At 42.0% G+C, this 21,762-nt stretch overlaps 1 non-coding gene and 1 pseudogene across 1 annotated transcript; both read right to left on the bottom strand.

Annotated features, from left to right (window-relative positions):
* Positions 1 to 9,980, bottom strand: part of LOC134368528 (structural maintenance of chromosomes protein 1B-like) — a 40,852-nt pseudogene extending 30,872 nt beyond the window's left edge.
* LOC134368742 (U5 spliceosomal RNA) lies at positions 9,083 to 9,198 on the bottom strand. The gene has a single exon (XR_010022453.1). It is a non-coding gene; the product is annotated as a U5 spliceosomal RNA (small nuclear RNA).
* Positions 9,981 to 21,762: the final 11,782 nt, after the last annotated feature.

The raw sequence follows: 21,762 nt of genomic DNA, 5'->3' as shown, positions 1-21,762 counted from the left end.
AATGGAACTAAAAGATAATACAAATCTTTCAATGAACTTCATGAAGACCCTTCGTACTAGGCATCGTAACGGGCACCAAGAAATACCACAGCATTTGAAAAGTGCAGCCATGATTTCTTAGGGGTACCCAAGACCATTTTAGAGAACCCCATAGGACAAAACTATTTTCATAATAATACTAAGACAACATTTGCTTTTTGCAAGGTGTTGACATTTGCACTGATGGTGTAAAAACCAATGGTGGCTAAAACAGCCAGGCCTTAGCACAAAAAAGTTTTAATGCTTAGTATTTATGAGAAGTTAGCTGTCTCCTATTAAGCTAGACATTAAGGAGACCATAAAAATGTAAAACTGTGTTGCTCTTCTAATTAATTTGTTTGGAAAATATAGTTATTTTTCATAACAATCTTATTTATGTTAACATGTAATAAGTTTATTATTGCTGCTTTTTACATGGACCATTAAATCTATTTTTAAAATTTCCAGTTTGGATTTCAAATACAAGAAGGATTGGTAGAAAAAATCCACATGCACAAAAACTCTTTGTGTTCCTCAGTGGTTTTTAAGTGTGGAAGGGGGTCAAGATCCAAAAGTTTCAGAGCCTCTGCTACATAAGATATAACCTATCAAGCGTGTTTTTCGTTGAGAAAATCAGACATTTTCGTAGTTCAGGTTGTCCTGCCTATTTGGGAGTAAGAACCCAAATAGTGAAAGATATATCCAAAAGTTTATCTTTACTGAACATTGGGCTTTCTTTTTCTTATATTACTAAAGAAATCTTCTTGGTAATCCCAAGCCAATACCTAGCAACTCTAACAGACAAAAAGTTTTGGTATCAAACACTTACTTGGTTACATCTTCATGACATCTTACCTCTTCTTTCTCTAATTGTGCTTGTTTGCACTCTGCAGCTACACTTTTTTTCTTATTAAAATTAAACTGTGCATCCTCTTCAGCTTTTTGTAACTTTCTCTTCTTTTCCTTATATTCTCCTATTAGTTCTCCCGAGCTGCTGATTTCCTCGAAAAACTGGGTTCTTTCTTTGGGTTTTTTCATTGAAATCAACTCTACACTGTCCTATTAAAAACAGTAAAGCACACCAACATATAAAATATAGTGATGTATTTTCCCAACTATGAATCCAATAAACTACTACAGCTACTTACCTGAAAAACTAGGCAGTGTCGCGCTTTGACTGTTATGCCTATCTTCTCCAACTTGCTGTGTAAGCAGAACGACTCACAGGATTATCATCACAATGAAATTCTGAGCATCCCCCTAATATGAAAAGATAAAGACTATTACAGGAAACATAAATATCAGACATATCTCCACCACCAAAGAAGTTCAATAAAATAATTTTTGTTATTGAAACGGCCAGTGATGCAATAATACAATCATATACATATTAATAAATGCATTTAATCAGCCAACAAATACTGATTGTCTATTAGGAGGGTACTTTAGAAAGTTCATGGAAAAATAGAATTGAAAGATAATACAAATCTTTCCATGAACATTTTGCAGGACCCTCGTATATGCCAAGGACTATTCTACAGCGGTGAACAAAACAGATAAAATTTTCTGATCTCAAGGAGCTTATATCCTAGTCAGGAAGACAAACAAAAATACGATAAGGCATAAAAATAAATAGGATGTGAGAAAGTGGTAAATGCTGAGGAGTAAAAATGAGCTGGGAATGTGGAATGGAAGTTTCTGTTTAGCGGGGATAGGCTTTGCAATTTTAAAAAGGGTGGGCAAAGGAATCCTTACTGATATGGAAACTTTTGATTTAAAAATCTAAAGAAAGTGAGAAAACTAGTCACTGAATATATCAAGGTGACAAAGTGATGAAATACTTAAATTACTCATGAAGGCACAAGTATAAAATAATCAGTATTTCTAAAACCATCTGTGATAGCATTTGGGGGAGGTTAATAAGACAGCGTTTATACATTACAAATGTTCTGGTGGACACTGAACAGTAACAACAAACCAAAAACAAAAACACGTATTATAGAGGCTCTGTGAAATCCAAGCATAAGATAAAAAATAAATAAATAAACAACTCTCTATGTTGTTTATTCAGACAACACAGGGAATTCATGAATAAGTCACAACATACAAATTCAAACATTTCACTCGAGTTGCTTTTCATGGTAAGAAAATCTGTCTATACAAGCCAAAAGTATGCATGTAATTAGTTCATCATAAGAAAAGCAGATAAACATAACCTCAGGAAGAACTTTTATAACTTCTCTGTTTTTGAGGTAGACTCCTTGTATCTGATCCAAATATCCAGATATAAAAATGCTATTTGACAGTAGGGGCATTTGAACAAATAAAAGGGTACTTGAAAAGTTTTGTAGAAAGATTTTTTTTTTTTTTTTTTTTTTTTTTTTTTTTAAAGATGACCGGTAAGGGGATCTTAACCCTTGACTTGGTGTTGTCAGCACCACGCTCAGCCAGTGAGCGAACCGGCCATCCGTATATGGGATCCGAACCCGGGGCCTTGGTGTTATCAGCACCGCACTCTCCCGAGTGAGCCACGGGCCGGCCCTTGTAGAAAGATTTTAAAGCACCCTTGTTATGTCTGCTTAGGGAAGAGTCTTAGTGGAGCATCAAATAGATTCTGTTCCTTGCATCTGAGATCTTCTATTGAACAGGGGGAAATAAACCCTCTCCTTCACTTTGCCAGTGGAACAACAATGATCACCCTTCAAAGAAAGAAAAGAACAGGCAATCTGACTTAATCTTAATCAAATGACATAAGCAAAATTCTACAGAAACTACCTTGGATAATCCTTGTAAATGTTTTCTCTTCCCCGCTTTCCTCCACTTACACAATTTTTACACTTGCAGAAGAAGAAATAGGTTTTCCAATATGTGCTCCATGAATAAGTTCTTGAATATTTTTCACTGTCAAAATAGCTGTTTTCTCTCCCATTACAAAACGAAGCGCATCCATTACATGAGATTTTCCTGGGGAAGGAAAGAGAAAAATTCATTCGATCTTAATGATAAAAAGCCTTGACCAGAGCTGAAGAAATCAAGATATGACTGGGAGTGAAATATAGCCAATATACTTGCCTAAATACTTCTGTCTTGTCAATGTTCAAAATACATGTGACTGACAAGTTTTACTTTGATTACTTGTTTCTCCTATGCAGCTATGGTGGAGCATAAGATATCTACATTTAAGGATCTAAATCCCAGCTTTCTCCCATTATTAGGCATTTTGCCCCAGATAATCATTTAACATCTATGAATATCAGTTATTCTTAATTTATTAATAAGCATCGTCAGTGCAGCACTAAGCACTCACATACTGAAAAAAACAAAGCCTAACTAAATCCATGGTCTTCCGAACGGACAAACCAAGGTTACTAGACTATTTATGACTGGTATGAGATGGTGCTACAAAAAATTATATAGCAGGCCTGAGACTGCTATCCTGTGAAAGTCCTGCTTACGAGGTTGGCTGGCATCTGGGGATTGGGTTTGGGATTTGGCGAGGGTATCTACCATTCCCTGATCAGAATAGCTCATTGTGCCTAAAATGTTTGTGCAAACAGTATGATTTATGCTAACACATTATTTCTTTCTAAGAGTCTAGAATTTTGGTATGTGTCAGGCAGAGAGGACCTGTGTGACCATCTCCCTGTAAAAACTGAGTCTTCAGTGGGGTTCCTGAGTAGGCACCATTTCACACCTGCGAACTTGTTACTGGATGAATTAAGCACTGTGTGACTTCAGTGGATGAAGACTCACAATCTTGCACCTGGTTTCCTCAGACTTTGCCCCACGTGCCTTTTCCTTTTGCTGTGTTTGCTTTGTATCTCATCACTATAATAAATAGTACTGAGTACAACTATGTGCTAAATCCTGTGAGTCCTCCCTGAAAATCACTGAACCTGGGATAGCCTTGGGGATTACCCACCCCAATGGTAAATTTGTTATCCAACCGTGGGCCAGTAATTTCCTCTAAGACAATTTCAAAGGTGCAATATCGATGCAGCTACTACCATCTGCATTTATTTATTATTTTCCTTTCTCACATTCCTTCCCCCATATCCACAAATGGTTTAAATTTTCACTGTAAGAAGAAGGAAAGTAACATGAACAAAGAGAAAGTTACACAGTCAGTCACTAGAAATATGGCTTAGTTTTAGAGATTTAGGATCTTTCTAAAAAAATTCATAAGTGGTTAACTTTCCAAAAAAACCCAGAAGTGGTTAACATGCTGCAAATTCATTTAGCTACGTCTCAGTTAACCAAAGTTAACCAATAGCTATAAAATGTGGCTTTTGGGCTAGCTATTGTAAGACAGTGCATGTAGGACAAAATGAGCATTCGTGGAATTGAATTATTAAGTCTGACAGTAACAGAGCTAAACAGAAACTCTCTTTGATCAATCCTTATTTAAAATATGCCTAAAATAAATACTATTCCACCCAAATTCACTCATTCAATTAATATTGTCCCTGACTAATAAACGTTATATTCTGTCAATAGAGTCAGACAGTAAACAAAAAAAGACAATTACATGTTGTAATAAGTATAAAGAGATAAACTGGGTGATGAAATAGAGAGTAACAGAGAGGCAAGTTCAGATAGGATGGACAGAAAACATTTATTAAGTGCCTACCTGCAGCTAAGTAGTGGGCTGAAAATACAAATCTGTAGAATTTCACTGTTAAAATTTAAGGGAGGTCATTGTTTGGACTAGCCTCCAGCACTATTCCCCAGTAGAACAGACCAAACCGAAATGGAGTCACTCTCATGGAAGTGCTACATAATCAAACTGAAACTTTAACGAACCAGATAAATCCCCAAACAGATCAGTTTTTCCTGAAAATAGGAGATTCACAGCAACCATTAAGAAAGAGCCCAGCTAACCTGAGTCGGCATAATAAGGAAGTCTCTACTTTAATGCTCACAAAAAAAGTACCCACCCTGTAGGGACCTGATGATAACCAATCCACTTCCTTTTAATTGTTCTGTTTCCTTGGTCCCACCTAGGAAAAACGAACTGTTCTGTCATGCTCAGCAGATCCTCATTCTACAAAATAGAATGAGGTGCTGACTGATTATATAATCACAAATAAAAGCCAATTAGATATTTCATCTAATTTTCTTTTGTAATTTTATTCTTTTACTCCTCCAAGGTGCTTACAGTGGGGATTGTCAATTTTCATTGAACCCTATTTTTTGCCAGACACGCCACATCTGTTATTTTGTCTGTGCAACCTTCTTAGGAGACAGGGATTCAATTTGCATTTTACAAATAAAGAAACAGAGCCTCAAAGTCAAACAAATCATGTTTCAGAGTGATGTGTCTCATACCAAAACCTATGCTCTTTCCACTAAATCCAGAAAACTCTAATAGACTAAGTTCTACGATAAAATTAACACAAAATACTCTATTGGTGCTTAGGAAATGCACTAATAATTGGAGGCTCTGAGTAGGCTTTGCAGGAGATAATTGTGAGCTAAGATTTAAAGGGTAACTAAAAGTTTAGAGAAGGGGGTGCAGAAGGTAAAATACCATCCCAGAAAAGAGAATAGCTTCATCATAGGTACAAAGAAGTGAGAAAGCACTGCACCGTTCCAGTGAGAAACCAAGTAATTCTATGTAGGTAGAGCAGAGCTTACAAGGTTGGGAATCCTAAGAGAGAAAGGTGAGGAAGTTAAGTAAGAATTACAATAGGCTACATTAAAGGAATTAAACTTTATGTTGAACATTATGTGTAGCCACCAAAGGATTTCTTTTTTTTTTTTTCCAAAATATATTTTATAAAGATTTCTCAGACAATAACCCAACAGGAAAATGGGCAAAGGACACAAACAACAATTCAGAAAGAAATACAAAGCCGCTTAAACTCACTCATAAAAAGAAAACTGTGCAGAAGAGGTAAATGTATAATGACAGAAAGTAGGTGCTGAGGGCTGGGTGGAGAGTAGATAACAGGAAGCGAATGCTAATGGGTACAACGTTTCTTTTGGGGTGATGAAAATGTTATGGAATTAGTACACAGTGATTTGATGATGGTTGCACAACTCTGCGAATAAGCTAAAAACCATTGAAAGTGCACTTTAAAGGAATATATTTTATGATATGTAAATTACATCTCAATAAAGCTGTTGTAAATAAAAATTCTAAAAGTGTACTTCATGTATTTTCTAGCCCTGTACACTGAAATGGTTCAGAACCAATGTTTTCTGAATGCACTGAGTACGTCTAGTTCCTAGATGGTCTCAAATATCTTTCCTACTAAAACGAACTAGAAGTCATTAGAGAACTAGCTAATTCCAAGTCTGTGACAATGAAAACTGAAGATGAGCCTGGGAACTAGGACGCCATATTTCAGAAAGCAAAGAGCACAGGAAGCATCTTGAAGAAATTCCAGCTGAATGAAATTATAATAATATGAGCATCAAAAATGATTTTGATGGATTAAAACACACTGCGTCAATGAAAATCCATGAGTCCATAATGATACTGACAAAACAAAAAAGGGGGAAGCATTTATCCTGTTTTTCCAGTGTGAATTCTATTTTACGTTAATCAGAAAACTGCATTTATTAAAGGCAAGCTTCTTTCTTTTTTTTTCTTTTACAGGGAAATACCATCCACTGAATGTACAAAGCATGACAGAATTAGAAAATCTAATTTCGTAAACCTTAATGAAATGCTGATTCAAAGATTATTCACTGGCATTAAAACCATAAATAAATGTCAATAGAGAACATTTTAATATCACCAAAGCAATAGTGGACTTTCTAGTTTGAAAGAAGGAGAAAAACTACGCAATCCAGAGATCACTGTCACCATCCTAATCCAGGGGTCAATTTTTAGCATTACTAAGAGTACAACAAGCATATATCATGTCACATAATGCAATGTGAAGTACACAATATCAGCTATGATGGAGTCTAGCCAAAAATGTTTAATTTGAATCTGTCAGCTCTTTAGATATATCTTCCACTTCACAGAAACAGAGAGATAGAGGAACAAACTAAATAACACCTTAAGGAAGCAGTCAGACAAACCTAAATATTTCGTAGGAAAACTTTTCTAATCTTTTCAACAATTCAGTATTATAAATAAAAAGACTGTGCCGAATAAAGAGAGAGTTAAGGGCTGCAACAACCAGATGCAATATGTGGTTCTAGTTTGGAAAATGGTTTGGTCAAAGAACATTTTGGAGTCAGCTGGGAAATCTTAATTTGAGCTGTGCAGCAGATGAAATGGTCGTTTACTAAAAAAGGCAAAGATAACTGCCTGAAAACAATAAGTCAGAAAACAGTATGTACTGGATAATCTCATTTTCATTTTTTAAAAGTTTGTATTAAAAGAGTCTTTATGGCTATGGCCCTAAGTATTAGAATAGTAATCTCTGAATTGTGAGAATATGATCTTTTTACTTTTTAAAATTTTGTTTATTTTTTATTAGCATATTCATTGTTACAAATCATACTTATTCTTTATGCACGTATCCAATCTTCCCTCTCCCACTTCCCCTCCCAGTTTTACTTATTTATTCTTGTTTGTTTTCTAATTCTTTACAAAGATATATTCTGCTTTTGTAATAATAAAAGATTATTTTTTTACGAATTCAGCAGCCATTATGAATTATCAAAAAACTTTTTTAAAGAAACACATTCCTGGTTAGAAATGTAAAACATTCAACATAGGGAATTGGGAAAATATAATTAGCTGAATATCCCAGCATTCAGAGAAAACCTTGTTGATGGAAATGGATACTGAATGTTGTCAAATGCCTTTTCCTCATCTATCACGAAAAGAAAATGGATCTTCTTTCTTGCGGGAACAAATAAAGTTTACTCTGGTAGAACCATGCCACGTGGATTTAAAGTACGGTAAGACTGAAGGTTGGGGACTCAGCAAACAGGTTCCTGCATTAATCCAAAAAAAGAGATAATAAGAGCCTGAAGTGAAGTGATAGCAGTGGGAAGAGAGGGAAGAGGACAGGGCTATTAAGGAGGTAGAACTGGCATAATTGGTAATATACTGGCTGTAATAGGGAGCATTTATCAACGATGTAGGAAAATTCATCAAGTCGGTAGTCATATGAAACCCTTGGAGAAAAGCCTTCTAAGCCCCAGGACCAGCAAATGCTAACACTCTGAAATGGCAATGTGTTGGGCCTATGCAAAGAAGGCAATAAAAGAAGCAATTCTGACCCAAGTATAGTAAATTTGGGGATTCCAAACTTATAATCTTCTTCTTTTTTTGACCGGTAAGGGGATTGCAACCCTCAGCATAGTGTGGTCTGCACCACACTCAGCCACTGAGCACAACGGCCAGCCCTATATAGGTTCCCAACTCACGGCCTTGGCGCTACAAGTGCCGCACTCTCCGGAGTCAGCCACGGGGCGGACCCCGACGTTATACTCTATTGCTTTCCCAGATATGCACTACATGCTGGCCAGCTTGGAATATGAGCTGTTGCACAAACAGACTTTCAGAAAACCGTGGAAAAACACTCTACCCTTTTGAGTACAGCTCACATGCCATCTTCTGTGGAAAATCTTTCCTGATCTACAACTTTCCCTATCTGTACCTCTCCAAATTAAATGTTTTATTTTCCTTGTTTAAATTTTCATAACCACTATTATCAGGCCTTCTATCTCAATTAGTGTGTTACTTTCTCTTTCTGTTAAGTAAAGCATTTCATTAATAAACTTTTATACTGTTTACACATTAAAATAATATTTTGTATCTGTTGGATTCAATATATTAAAATCAACTTCACCACATGGTTTCAGGAGGTGACCTAACAAAGATGGAAATGATGACTGTAAGAGAGGCGGGTGATCGGAAAGCTGGCAAATAGAATGGAAGGAACTATTGCTTCCAGAACACTTGCCCCCAAGTTTAAGCTCATGAAATAAATTCACAAACTGACCATACAGTTTTCATCTTAACTAATTTGAATATAGGTTAAACTATCAGTCAATTAACTTTAAGTTATTTAGTGTAAGAAAACAATAAGAAAGTTAAGTAAAACTCTAATGAAAATCCAATCGTCAAAGTCTCTCTTTTAACAACATAACTAGCCTTGTCAAAACAAGGATCCAAAAAATTGGTTTAAGACTCAGATTTGTTTCTCTCCATGGAAATCTTTAGTAAAAGGCAAATGATTTACACAATCTGAAGAGAAACCAGAGTATCTAGTGTGACTTTCTTACACTCCCTGTAGGTTAGGAACAGAAGCTGTCTTAGTCTGCATATCTTCTTCTGCTCCTAGCACTAGATTTATGTCAACAACTATTTGCTGAATCTAACTGAATGGAAAACATAAAGGTTAAGATTAAAACCGAAATTTTTCCTTTACTCCTCCCCCAAATTAGGACCATATCGAGTTTTGGCAGGTGGTGGCAATAGGAAATTATTATGAAAAGAATGACCACTTAAATTAAAATATAACAGGAAAAGATCAATTGCCTTAGTGAAATCTACATGAATGTGCCAGTAATTCTGTGAGATTAAAAAAATCTAACGAGTTCAAATGAATATAAATGAAATATCACCCATTAAATTAGTCATGGAGGAGTAGTATATTGAGTTTTGGTCTTCATACAGCAAAAAGAATGTGAACAGCCAAGACCAAATCCAGTTTTACCTAAACTAGCCTGAGGGGGCGGGGAGGGGGAGGACCCGGCCCAAGAGCTGGTGGAGGTTGGGGCTGGGGACAAAGGGTGGGGCAGTCCCGGCTGGGTCAGGGCCTCCCGCAGTCCAGTTTGCATGGCCGCCCACACGTCCCCTCAGTCACTTCAGGCAAAGCGCTGCCGACTGGGCCGGATGGAGGAGTTCAGGTCCCGCCCCGAGGTGCCCAGTTATCGGAGGAGCCGTTGGGGCCGATGATGCAGGTGAACCTCTTGAAGGGGCCAATGACCTGGCGGCCCCGCCACGACTTGAAGTTCTCCACGACCAGCAACTGCAGGAAGCCCATGGCGGCAGCCTCCTCGCCTCAGCCGTGTCCTCGCGCCTGGCGGGAAAAAACGCGGGAAGAGCTTCTCCAAGTCTCGCGAGCCTAGAACAAGACCACAGCACGGACAGCACCGTTCCTTAGCAACTTGAGTTATTGAAAGTCCCCTTTTAATGTAATGTTGCTAAAATTTTTAACCATGTACTGGTGTTGAATTTCTTACATAATCTTTTTCTATACACATTGATGTGATCCAATGTTGTTTTACTTTCCCTCTGCTTCATTGTTAATGTAGGAAATTACAATTAAAAATATTTTCTTACAATAAATCACATTTTGATTCCTTAGGCACAGCTATTAATTCACTGCTGTATTGACTATGCCATTAATTTAATTAATATATTGGTCTCTACGTGTGAGCTTGGCTCAAGTGTCCTTTTCAAGGTGGTGTCCTCTTCTGGTACTTGAATGGGCGACAGGAAGCCTGAGAAAATGAGTTGAATTATTGCCCGACTTTTTGGATGCTTTAGAAATGTTTACTTAAGGTGGTGATGAGTTTTCCGTTATAACTGCAGAACTGACCTGCAAAACTGCCTTGTTCAGGAACTTTATAATCTGGATTGAGCTTAGAATGGTTTTATTTTGCATTGTTTGCCTAAAGGTTTTTCTTCATTTATGAACCAATTCATTGCTGAACTACATTTTTTTTTTCTAAAACATGATCTATTTTACTTAGGATTTGAAATTTAATATAATATTTGTAAGAAAGATGTTTCATGACAAAAAGTCTCAAGCACATGTCACATTACAGCAAATAGTATAGAGAACCCAATATATACCAGAAATTCGGCATCAACAATCTTCAGTGCAGGGCCAGTCTGGTTTCAACTATACCCCTACGTCCTCTGCATCTGAGAAGCTGGAATAAGGTGAAGCAAATCAAAGACACCATAGGATTTCATCTCTAAGTGCATCAGCCCGTATTTCTAAAGATATCTACTCTTTATAAAACTTAAAGTCAGCGTGGTTTTCATTTCAAAACATTTAAGTAAGTCATTAATATAACCAACTGTCCAGTTATGTGTCACACGTAATTACTGCTCAAATACTTCTTTTCAGTGGAGTTTCTTTGAACCTATTTGCAAACAGGATCTACACATTGTGATTGTTTCTGTTGCTTAAGTCTTTTAAAATCTATAGATTTCGCCCACAACACTTCTTTTTTTTTAGTTTATTTATTGAAAATAAAAGCATGCCTTGTGTTCTGTCCAGTTTCCCATACTCTGGACCTTTCCAAACATAATATCTCTATCCTTGCATTACCCATCTGTCTTTCCATGTTGTCTATATTGTCCAGTAAAGTCTTTTAACAATTAATTTATTTTAATTTTATTTTACTAAGTTTATTTTTTGGCCGCTGTCCAATGGGTATCCGAACCTTTGACCTTGGCTTTATAACACCGTGCTCTAACCGACTGAGCTAACTGGCCAGCCCCCTTTTTTAACATTTTTAAACATAGTTATTTTAAATCCCCTGGCTGATAATTCCAGAATCTGTGCTGTATTTGAATCTATTTCCTATGTTTTCCTTGTCTCTTTAGATAATATATTTTCTTTCCTTTTGGTGTCATTGGTAATTCTTTTGTTGAGAACCACACGTGCTCTGCAGAGTGAGGGAAGAGGAGGATATTAGATACCTACTGGGAGGATTTATGTTAATCAGGATAGAAGTTGGGCTTTAATTCTTCTGGCTATAGGTACCAGAGCCTTCAAGTTCATCTAGTGTCCTTGTTTCTGTCTTCTCTTTTATTAATTGTAACAAAAGTAAAATACTAACATAAGATGACAGTAATTGGGGAAACTGGGTGTAGAATAAATTAGATTTCTCTGTACTGTCTTTGCAATAATTCCATAAACCTAAACTTTTCTTAAAAAATATGTTTTTTTTTTTTTTAATGCTGGGGTTTTTTTTCAATGTACATGTTTATAGGGTACAATTTCTTGTTTCAATATATACATAAATTGTCTAAAGATCTAATTAGAATAATTAGCACATCTGTCACCTCTACAGTTATCATTTCTTTGTGGTTATAACATTCAAGATCCTTGGTTCGGGCTATCTTGAAATATCCAATACAATATTATTAGCTATTGTCACCCTAGGGCACAAGAACTTATTCTTTCTATCTAAACGTTACTTTGTAACTTTGCACCAGTCACGAACATTTCCCTGGTGCTCCCCTACCCACATTCTTTCTCTGCCTCTGGGAATCACTGTTCTACTCTATGTCTCTTTTTTAAAATTTATTTTCCTTAATCAGCCCACGATCATTTTATAGATTTATGGAGTACGGTATGATAATTGGGTAGATTTATACTGTGTGCAATGATCACATCAGGATGCTTAGTACATCCCTCAGCTCAAGCATTTGTCACTTCCATGTGTCAGAAACATTCAATATCAGGCTGGCCCGTGGCTCATTTGGGAGAGTGTCGTGCTGATAACACCAAGGCCACGGGTTCGGATCCCTGTATAGGGATGGCCACTTGGCTCACTTGGGAGAGTGTGGTGCTGACCACACCAAGTCAAAGGTTGAGATCCCCTAACCGGTAACCTTTTTTTAAAAAGGGGGAAAAGAAAAAGAAACATTCAATATCATCTTGACTAGTTTTTCAAAGATACACTGTGCTTTGTGTCACCTTCCTCTTACCCCCGCCTCTCTCTAGTAACCACTAGTCCACTGTCTGCTTCTCTGAGATCAACGTTTTTAGCTTCTGCATATGCGAGAGAACCTGTGGTCTTTCTCTCTCACTGTGCCTGGCTTATTTCACTTAACATATTTCCTCCAAGTTCATCTATGTGGCTGCAAATGGCAGAATTTCATTCTTTTTTATGGCTGAGCAGTAATCTGTTGTGTATATATACCACATTTTCTTTATCCAATCATCTGTGGAAGGACATATAGGATCGTTCTAGCTCTTGGCTATTGTGAAGAGAGTCGCGATTAACGTGGGAGTGCTGGTGACCCTTCTACTGTTGATTTCCATTCCTTTGGATATACAGCCTCAGTTCACCCACTTGGGTCTTGGCTCTTTCTGGCTCCTTACTAAGTCCTGCTCAGGACCTGGGGCTGATGCTCACATGCAGTTATCTTTCATTGAAATTTCCCAGTTAGGGATCCCCTTCCATGGTATTGCATTTCAGGGAGAACTAGCAGAAGACGTAGTCTTTTGGTGCATCTCCCAGTGTTTGGTATACAATAGCCATTGCCATGTGAATGAGTGACAAATCTCTATGATTATGATCCCCCAGATAGTGCCCAACCTTAGACTAACTGACCACCTTAACTGGGTAACAAGGAGGTTTTGCTTTCTGAGGTTGATCAAGAGAGGTGGGGGAGGGGTGTCCTGTCAGCCACGGACAGAACCAGCTGGGGACATGGAGTCCCCACACAGAAATTCTGAGCAGAATAAAGGCTGTAGCAGATGGCGGATGCATTGTACAGAAGGATGCTTCCCCGTTCCCAGCATACCCCAAGACCCACATTAAGATTTGGAAAGGAGCCGGGCAGGAGAGAGCATTGGTGTCCCTGAGGGATGTAGGCCGTGGTGAGCATCTGCTGCCCGAGGGGAGGCATGAGGAGAGTGCTCACTGGATCCATCGGAACCGCCCTGGCAGGCCAGGGAGGGACGTGGGAGCAGAAAGAGGCTGAGGTGGGCTGGAGCCCTGGACCGTGTCATGAATCAGGCAGTCCCAGGAAAATGCCAGGGGCAGTCCCCTGTGTGCCACTCCAGGATGGAGACAAGGCCAGTGCTGGAAAAAGGAGCACTATAGGACAGTCCTTGAAGGGAAATGACTGGTGTGGAGAACGCTTGCCCAGGGCAGCTAGAATGGCAAGTGCACCCCAACGGCCTTTCCTGGAGGCATTTCCAGGGCCCACCATCCTCCACAGCAGCCTTTTGTGCCTACGCACAATTGCCATGGCCCAAGCCTGTTATGTGTATTGAAACCCAAATAATGTTGATACAATAAGATTATTTGATCTTTGAGTAAAACTTTATTTAAGAAATATGTCATGATTTCCTCCTGGGTGCCAGTGCTTATGGTGGGCATCAGGACTTGGGAACATGGCATTCAACCCTTGCTCTGAGGAGCTCATTATCAAAGAGGGGTTTATGACCACTTAGGAACTTCTTTCCATATGGTTCCAAAGAGCAAATTTGTGTGTACAACAAAAATTTATAATTAACAATGTGCTTGTTTCGAAGTGAGATTCGTTTAGCCAGACTTAGGTATAAAGGACACAGCCGACAGCAGGGGCTCTACGGCCAGCCAGCCTGGACATAAACCTCGGCTCTGCCACTTCATAGCTGTGCGATCGTGAGCAAGCTTCCAATCTCTGTGTACTCCATTTTACTTGTCTGCCAAACATGTACAGCATAGTACATAACTCCTGGGGCATTTACAAGGACTAGGCCAGGTATTATCTGTAGAGCATCTAAACAATGTCTGGTCCATCCTGTTGTGTGTGTGTTTATTAAACTGGCAATTCCTGACCTCACTAAGTCACTTGTGTTTGTCTTCAGGATTGAATGGAACAGCTCATGGATGGTTCAGAAAATAGGGCTAAGACTTCTACTACACAGAACTGTGATGAACTTGAAGCACCTAGCCCACTCCCTGGCATGGGAAATGATCAGTAACTGTTCATGGTTGTCGTCATCCTTGAGGCTGGCCCTGATCCTCCAATGCTCCAGAGGGCGCTATTGCAGGAGTCAAATGTTCTTATTGTCTCTACAACCAACCAATGGCCAGTGTTGGTGAAGCCCCTCAATGTACTGAATGGCTTCTGCCATCCTCAGGCAGTGCTGTAGAACCATGGGCAGTCCCAGGCATTTTCTCAGTGGAACTTTAAAATAACCCATGAGTTTTGACCACAGAGGCTAATACTTGTACATGAATACACTGGCTTACTGTGCGGTGCATAAATATTGCTATAATAATAATGAAAGCATCCTCTTACTACTGTTACAGTTGACACAGTGGGTCATGGAGATTATCTCATTTTCTAAATCAAGTATCAGGACACAGGAGACTTGAGATTCTGACTTTTGACTGAGCCCAATTCAAGTACTCAGGAATCTCTCTTTCTAGAGTTTCTGGCCAAGCACACAGATTCCCCCGCCCACGGCTTAAGCCTCTCCTAGTGAAATCTCAGGGTCTAAGTTGCATTTCATTCTGCCGTTCACATCTGCCGCCATTTCAGAGCACAATGGTCACAGGAATTTTTGAAAACAGAAAGCAGCTGTGAAGGCCGTGCAGATAACCCTAACTGAAGCGAGGGGATCATGCCCTTGTGCTCCCTTCCAATGCCCCCTTGACTAGTCACTGGAAGGGACTTGATTCCAGAGAGGCAGTTCCCATCAACTGAGGGCAATTCCTGGAGAGGACCTTGGCTGGGAGTCATCAAAAACTGATGCCCTTGGCAGCTTGGGTAATGAGTGCCTCAGTTGTAAAGGGGGGACCTGGGTGACATCACACCACCCACTGTAGTCCATCTCTTGGAACGGTTAAACCTCTTATCTTCATATAGAAAGTTGACCTGATTTGAGACTAACTCCTCAAGGATTCCTGCTGTTCTCTTCCTAAAGAAGCTCACACAAGAAGGAATAGTGGATAATTATGGGCCCTTTGCTACAGCTGGCCTCTGAGCCATAGTAATGATCATTTTCTCTCTTGTCTGCTATGCAATCAATTGTCGCCTCTGTCTCAGCCCGCACCTCTACTGTTCTCAGTGACTTACCTTTTGGACTAATATGGACCTCAATCCCTGAGGGTTAGGAGCCCCTGGTCCCCGTGCCCTTCTCAGGATGTGGCACTTACAGTTGTCCATATACCATAGAATTTAGGCAGGGGATTATTAAGACATATTTAGGCAGAAAACCTGAGTGCAAAACATATCCCTCACTGTTCCCACTGTGTGAGAGAAGCCCTGCTTCCTCCTGACGATCAGGACCAATTATCCCTGCAAGGATGGTAACACCTTTCTGTGCCTGCTGGTCCTACAGCATGAGGAGCTCAAAGTGCCCAGGTGGGAGCAACAGCTTAAAGTTCAATTGGACTCTTATTGTTTCTTCTGATGGGAATATTGTCACCTTGGGAACCAATACGTCTAGCCATCACTGTCCAATATGGTAACCAGCAGCCACATGTGGCTATTGACTACTGAAATGGGGTTAGTGTGACTGAGGATCAGTACTTTTAATACAATTTTAAATAATTTACATTTAAGTACAAATAGCTAAATATAGCTGAAGGGTACCTTCTTGGATAGCACAAGTGTATAACTACAGAACCTAATCTTGTGGGCAGATGGTAGGAATTCCCATGTAGGTCACTGCGAGTGATAGTCACTGAGGTCATTCCACACTTAGATACATGGATCATGTATTGTCCCTACTGACAGCAGACAACAATAATAGGTTTTGAGTGTGTACATTCGCTGGAGGACACCCCATCCTTACAGGGTGTCATCTCCAAATTTGCACCTCATTTGCACCTTGTAGAAGCCATTTCATTGCTCCAAAAGACCAGCACCTTCTGGGTGGTGTAATGTGAACAGTAAGAAGGTAGTCCCACTTGGAGGGGAGGAAAGTAAGGACAGACAGGTTTGAAGACTTTGATGACACTAACAAGCAGTTGTAAGAGAAAGAGGGAAAAAAGAGAGGAGACACAGAGAGAGATGCCACAAATAACTTCTTATAGTATGTTTTCTTTGTTTTTAACATACTATTCTAAGATTAAAAATTTTGTTTTGTCATATTTTTATTTTATTATTTTCATATAACCTATTTTTCATTTCGGCTCCGGAAACTTCAGCTTCCTGGTTTCTCACCTTATGTTCTATACACAAGAGTTGTGTTCTAACTGTTTTGCTCTCAAGCTATTTAAATTAATTGTATGAAGCATATACTTTTATGCAATCTCAGAGCTAATGATGCAGCACTTCACTTTCACTGTCTCATTATATTTCAATCCCCTAAAAAACCAGAAGCTTTGGGTTCCTGGGAAGGTAAAGAACTAAAGCAAACCTTTATTTTTGACAGTTACAGTTGCATTATCATAAATCATGGTTGAGAATTTACTGCATATTCACACTAGTACAGACAAGGAGCCAGAATTATATTGGCCATTTTTTCCAGATTATATAATATATACACACCCTTGACTCTGACAGGTGCACATAGATATTTTGTATTCTGTCAACTGCACTGCAGGGGAAATGATTTGGGGAAATGGTACTTCCGTGTGGTCAAGGTCACATAGGGTTGCTGAAAGTACAAAGTGTACTGACTGATATGCTAAAGGCATTTAAGGAATATCTCTCCATTACGTCATCCTACGTATTAGGCATGACATATGTAAATACTGTGAAAAAGGCAAAGTTGTCCTTTGGTTTTGTCTATAATTCATGTTTCCCTTCCACTGCTGTGTCCCTTCTGCTAACAGTACTCTTACTGGACGTGATTATACTTATTAAAGAGTACAGTAAGTAACAATTTACTTCTCTGGGTCTACCTTTAGACATTAAACTCCCAGATAGGTCTCTGCCTTAATGATGTTGGGGTCAGTCATTTCTAACAATGTGCATGAATTATAATAGCCCCTCAACATTCACCTCTTAAGTTTATGTTCGATGTGTACACGTACCCTAAATTTTATGAAATCATGAGGTACATTTTCCAATTTCTCCCAGATTTAGAACAAAACTTCCCATCATGGGAATTCAAACAGCAGTTGTTTCATGCACAGATGGTTACCCTCAGCGTTCCACGATTGTGAAAACTTGAAGGCAAAGATCTGGAACATGGTGAAGCTCTGTGACATCAGGTACAGGAGAGTAACTGTAATTCCAGAAGAAGAAATCAAGTCCGGGATCCCCTCTCCACCAAGTGCTCATCTCAGTAATATTTTTTTCCTTGTGTCTTCACTCAAGGATCATCCTGGGCCACTATTTATGCACCTGTCAATTAACAAGAATAAAGACCAGTGTAATAGTGTAAATGCATCTATGAAAACTTTAAATAAACCCAGTCATAAATTATTTTATTTTGAATATATTATTGCAGATTAATAACCAAGGCGGGATTAGTTTCCAGACTTCATAAATAGCTCCTACAAGGCCCTACATCCGGATAAGTCACTCAATAGAAAAATGGGCCATGGGCCTCTCCTAGAAGAAAAAACCAAACCAACCAAGCTGTATTTGAAGGAAAAACAAGGATTTGGGTCAAGGTCCTCCCAGACTGACGGTGCTCCGCACACGTGGCAGGAGCCAAGGGGAACCGTCCCTGGAGGAGAGCACCCTCACCCAGGGCCTCAGAGGCAAATAAACAAAGGGAGTAAGGTGGCCACCTTCTCAAAGGCGAAGGAGGGAGGCAGCGGAAGAGAAAGTGGTGACAGGCACAGAGAAGGAACGGAGTCACGTAGAAATCACCCTGAGCATGAAGGATCAGCTCGGGAGGAGAGCATCTGCACTAGAGAGGGACTGCTGAGGCAGGGATGCTGAGGAAAGAGAGGAGCAGTGGCATTCCTGGGGACAGGCCTGGCCAGGGAGGCTGGCCTCCCATGGCCGTGTCAAGGAAAGGGACCAGAAACACAGTGGGAAGGCTGAGATGGCCACTGGGGTGGACAGTGAGTTCCGCAGATGCTCCCCGGGGACATGGCAAGTGCTGTGGTCTCGGGAAAGGAGGCCATGTCCTCTTGGGAGACTTGGCTGCAAAGAGTGATCCTTGGAAAGGACAAGGACTTCCTGAAAGGAGGACATGTGGCAGGGTGGGGAGGGAATCCTGGTGTGGAGAAGAATGCAGAGCCTGAGGAGGGGACTCACTCATGACCCCAGGAGTCCGGCGAAGGCGAGTCTGTGCTAGCATGGTGACCGGAGGCACAGTGGCCGAGCTGGAGCAGAGGCAGGAGACAGGGAAGGCCCCAGATGTCTGCACTTCTCTAGCATCTGCCTGGGGGCTCCAGAGTGCCATGGAAGGGTCACAGAGCGAAAGGTGGGAGCAGGGTACCTGTGAGGGGGTGAAGGCTGACTTGCCAACACACGGCCAGTGTGGGAGGGAGGGAAGACCTGTCCCTGCCAGGACTGTGGGAATGAGGGGATGGGAAGTTGCAGGTGAAGACAGTGTGATACGGAGGTCAGAAGACAGGTCGTTGCCACGTCTGCAGCTCACTTGTTACCTGTCATGAAAATCAAGACTGAGATGCATTTCGCAGGGGTGGCCAAAGACTAGCCTCCCCATCCATACCTGCGACCCAGCAAAGTGGTTCTTCCCAGGGTCACCCACACCATGGGGGGGAACTAGCCTTGTGGCTGCTGCCCTGAGCCCCCGCTCCTTGTCACAGATCAGACTTCTGCTGTTGTCCTCACACTAGTGACACTGCACAGGACATGTGAATGGCACCTGCTCCTCAGCACGACCATGAAAGTGAGGAGCAGCTGGCAGAGTCAGAAGAGGAAGGGCTGTGACAGCACAGCCGTGGCTGTCCCCACTAGAAGCCATGTGTTGTATCCGTCTGATTTGGGAAGTTCCAGCTCTTCCACCAACAGGACACGGGAGAAAGGGCAGCAGCCCACCTGTAAGGGGAAGCTCACTCATGATTTGACACTGCTCCAGGGAGGAGCCGGGGGTTCGGCATAAGCTGGCAACCATGGGTGGGGAAAGGATTCCAGTAGGGGACACTGGCGTGGATGACAATTGGTGCTGCTGATATTTCAGGTCCCTCACAACCCTGAGACCTTTGTCCCATGTTGAAGCTACCTTGTCCCCCTCACCTCGTGTCCTCGAGCTTCCCCAGGGACAGAGCAGGTGCATCTCACAAGAATAGAAGAGCAAGCCGTCCTCTGTTGATCCAACATTTACTACCCAGCTTCTGTGTCCTGGGCACCCGGCTTACCGCAATGAGTGACCCACAGGACTTACCCTGAAGGAACTTGGAGACGCTGGATGTCCCGACTCTTGCAGTGATTACAAGCTGGGTTACAAGAGCCTGATGGAGGGAGAGTGGGGGCAAGGCAGAAAGTGCCACCTGAACTCAGAGACAAAAATACCTAACATTTGGGGGTGGGAGGTGCAGTGAATGTGACTTTAAACTTGGGCCCTGAAGGAGGACAGGGTCTGCCAACTAGAGAGAAGGCGGGTCTTCCAGGCTGTGGGAATGGCCTGAGAGAAAGCAAGGCGTCCTGGTAGGGCAGGCTGGGTCGGGGACCCGCGATCAGGCAGCACAATGTGACCCAGCAAAGAGTGTTAGGTGATAATGGTGGAGCGAGCTGGGGCCGACTGCACCAGGAGAAGGCTTGGCAGGGTTCTCAATAGGGGCTGATGGCAGTCTGATGACGACTGAGATTTACAGAGTGGCTAGGAGCAAGCAGAGCCCGCCTTCGGGTTCAGCCCTGCGGTGCAAACCTCAGTCTATGGCCCCGTGGACCCCATACAAGTGCTACTGCTCCTCTCGAAGCTACCATGCCCTCTGGAGTGCCCTCTGGGGTACACACTGGGGATTGGGATAGGTCGCTGAGGACTTGGTTTGCCATCCAGACCTTTCCGTAAGGGTGCAGCACACAAGTGCCTAAGCTCCCTCAGGCAGCTCCACCCCAGCTCCTCCTTCTACAGCTCTTGTAAGGTCAGCTCCTCCTGTAAATCTCTCCACAGCGGGGCGCTGTTCCACCTGCAGCCCTGCCCCCTTCACCTCCTCCTGCAGCCCCGCCCCTAGCTCCTCCATCTGCAGCCACGCCCCCTTCACCTGCTCCTGCAGCCCCATCCCCAGTTCCTCCTCCAGAGGCCTACACCCAGTTCCTGATCCTGTAGCCCCGCCCCCAGTGCCTACTTCTGTGACCCCGCCCCCAGTTCCTCCTCCTGCAGCCCCGCCCCCAGCTCCTCTTCCCCCAGCACTTTCTCACAGCCCAGCTTAACCAGCAGCTCTGCCCCAGCTCCTCCTTGTCCTCAGCAGTTCAGTGGGCCTGGCAGTGATGGTTAAACACGGTGATGCACTGATCGTACACACCACAGGAACTGTCACATAGAAGGTGTGTGTGCACTGGTCTAGTTGTTCTCGTTCTAATTATTTCTTTCTAAGGTCACAGGTCTGGGACAGGGGAAGGGGCATGAACAGGGTGGCCCCTGAAGGAGTCGGGAGGAGACACCTGACGGGGCCACCTGAGGTCACACGTCATTTCTAGGCTGAGCTGAGGTTGGATACCAAGGACTTGTGCTCAGCAGCCCTGGGGTAGGAGCAAAGAAGCTCAGGGCCTGCGGTGCCTGGGGCTGGCACAGCCAGGGAGCTGAGAGTATCGGCGATGTCTGGGTTTGGAGAGGGCAGTAGGAGAAGAAGCAGAGCCCAGGACTGTCCCTGTGTGCTGCCAGAGGGCTGAATCCAGCCCCGACTCTCACTAGCCCACACTCCTCTGTGTTCCCCTCGGACTTGATGACCTCTGTCGTAGCACTGACCACACGCTGTCCTGCCTGTGCCTTTCTCTAGCTGTCCCTGCCATAGTCCGTGAGCTCTCCGAGCATTCCATCAGGTGGATATGAGTCATCCAAATCCCAGCCTTCCCAGTCCCAGTCTTCGCTTGTGCCTGCTGTGCTGACAGATGGAAGCAGTGAACCATCGAGGTCAGTGTGGATTCAGGGCACCTGGGAAATGGGGTGAAGGTCGGGCCCACTGACCGTGAGCTTGGAGGACTGGTGTGTGACGATCTTCTGTGTTCCCACAGGCCACCGAGGCCCAGAGAGCTTGCGGAAG

This window comes from Cynocephalus volans, chromosome X, assembly GCF_027409185.1.
Source record: "Cynocephalus volans isolate mCynVol1 chromosome X, mCynVol1.pri, whole genome shotgun sequence".
Taxonomy (NCBI): Eukaryota; Metazoa; Chordata; class Mammalia; order Dermoptera; family Cynocephalidae; genus Cynocephalus; species Cynocephalus volans.
The sequence above is the reverse complement of the archived record's forward strand: the minus strand, read 5'-3'. Positions and strand labels throughout refer to the sequence as shown.